The sequence below is a fragment of the Myotis davidii genome, unplaced genomic scaffold (genome assembly GCF_000327345.1).
Source record: "Myotis davidii unplaced genomic scaffold, ASM32734v1 scaffold178, whole genome shotgun sequence".
In the NCBI taxonomy this organism is placed as follows: Eukaryota; Metazoa; Chordata; class Mammalia; order Chiroptera; family Vespertilionidae; genus Myotis; species Myotis davidii.
In genome coordinates, this window is record NW_006290668.1 from 155,416 (window position 1) to 158,003 (window position 2,588).

Here is a 2,588-nt window from a genome sequence, read left to right on the forward strand (position 1 = left end):
GAGAGGCATAACAGATCTACCCAATACATAGTCAACAGCCCCAACAGCAGCCAAAATGAGGAGACAAAGAAACAACCCCAAATGAAAGAACAAGAGAATTCTCCATAAGCAGAGATAAATGAAATGGAGATAAGAAATTTATCTGATATAGAGTTCAGAATAATGATGGTAAAGATGCTCAACAGCATGAAAAAAGATATAGTAACTATGAAAACAGAAATAAAGAATGACATAGCACGGATAAAGAACACATTGGAAGGAATACACAGCATATTAGGGGAAGGCGAGGATCGAATCAAATCAGTGAAATAGAAGACAGGGTTGAAAAAAATCACTCAATGAGAAACCGAAAAAGAAAAAATAATTTTAAAAAGGAGGACAGAAAAGATGAAGCCAAGAATCAGATCAGTGAATTAGAAGATTAGAAAACAGGGTAGAAAAAATTAGTCAGAAAACCAAAAAGATAAAAAATTTAATAAAATAAGAAAGGAGGACAGCTTAAGGGAACTGTGGGACAACATGAAAGATAACAATATTCAAATAGTAGGTGTGCCAGAAGAGGCAGAAAGGGAGAAAGAGATAGAGAATGTGCTTGAAGAAATAATGGCAGTGAACTTTCCTAACCTGGTAAAGGAAAAAGTCACACAATTTAGGAGGAACAGAGAATCCCAAGCAAGAAGAACCCCAACAGGCCCACATAGAAACACATCATATTTAAAATGCCAAAAATAAATAAATAAATAAATTAAAGACAAAAAGAGAAATTTTTTGTTTGTTTTTTTTTGTTAATCCTCACCCAAGGATATTTTTCCATCGATTTTTAGGGAGAGTGGAAGACAGGGATAAAGACAGGGAGAAACATTGATGTGAGAAAAACACATCGATTGATTGCCTCCTACATAGTCCTGATCAGGGCCTGGACTAGGGAGGAGTCTGCAACCAAGGTATGAGCCCTTGAGCAGAATCAAACCTGGATCCCTTTGGTTCACAGGCCAACACTCTATCCCAGTGATGGCGAACCTTTTGAGCTTGGCGTGTCAGCATTTTAAAAAACCCTAACTTAACTCTGGTGCCGTGTCACATATAGAAATTTTTTGATATTTGCAACCATAGTAAAACAAAGACTTATATTTTTGATATTTATCTTATATATTTAAATGCCATTTAACAAAGAAAAATCAACCAAAAAATGAGTTCGCGTGTCACCTCTGACATGTGTGTCATAGGTTCGCCATCACTGCTCTATCCACTGAGCCAAACAGGCTAAGACAAAGAGGAAATCTTAAAGGCAGCAAGAGAAAAGCAAACTGTTACCTACAAAGGAGCCCCCATAAGGCTGCCACCTGATTTTTCACCAGAAACTCTATAGGGCAGAAGGGAATGGCATGAAGTACTTAAGGTAATGGAAAGCAAGAATCTGAAACCAAGATTACTATATCAATCAAGGCTATCATAAAGAGTTTCCCAGATCAAAAAAAAAAAGGCTAAATGAGTGTATCACCACCAAACCAGCATTACAAGAAATGCTAAAGGGATTGCTGTAATGAAAAGAAGAAATAGAAAGAGAAAACTAGGCATACAGAATTAAAATGGAAATAAATAAGTACCTATCAATACCTTAAATGTAAATAGATTAAATGCTCCAATCCAGAGACATAGGGTAGCTGAATGGATACGAAAACATGACCCAACTATATGCTGTCTACAAGAGACCCACCTCAGAACAAAAGACTCACACAGGATGAAAGTGAAGGGATGGAAAAAATAATTTCATGCAAAGGGAAAAGAAAAAGAAGCTGGAGTAGCAATACTCATATCTGACAAAATAGACTTCAAAATGAAGGTCATCACAGGAGACAACAAAGGTTATAACATAATATTAGAGGGATCGATCCAACAAGAAGATATAACTCTGTTAAACATATATGCACCCAATATAGGAGCACCTAAATATATAACAAAACTTCTAGAGGACTTTAAGGGAGAGATTGACAAAAATACAGTCATTGTAGAGGACTTTAACACCCCACTGATGTCACTGGATAGATCTTCCAGGTAAAATATTAACAGGGAAACAGTGACTCTAAAGGGCACACTGGATCAGATGGATTTAATTGACATTTATAGAACATTTCACCTGAAAGCTACTGAATATAAATTCTTCTCAAGTGCACATGGATTATTCACAAAGATAGACCACATGTTAGGATACAAAAGAAGTCTCTACAAGTTCAAGTAGCTTGAAATCATATCAAACATCTTCTCAGATCACAGTGGAATGAAATTAGAAATCAACTATAGTAAAAACACCAAAAAAAAAAAATCATGGAGGCTAAATAGCATGTTATTAAACAATGAGCAAGTTACCAATGAGATCAAGAGAAATAAAAAACTTCCTGGAGGAAAACCAAGATGGCGGCATAGGTAAACACCGGAGATTGCTGCCTTGTACAACCACTTCAAGAATACAACTAAATACAGAACGGACATCATCCAAAACCACAGGAACGTGGCTGAGTGGAAATTTTACAACTAGAAGGAAAGAGAAAAGCATACCGAGACTCAGAGGATGTGTGGTGCGGAAGTAC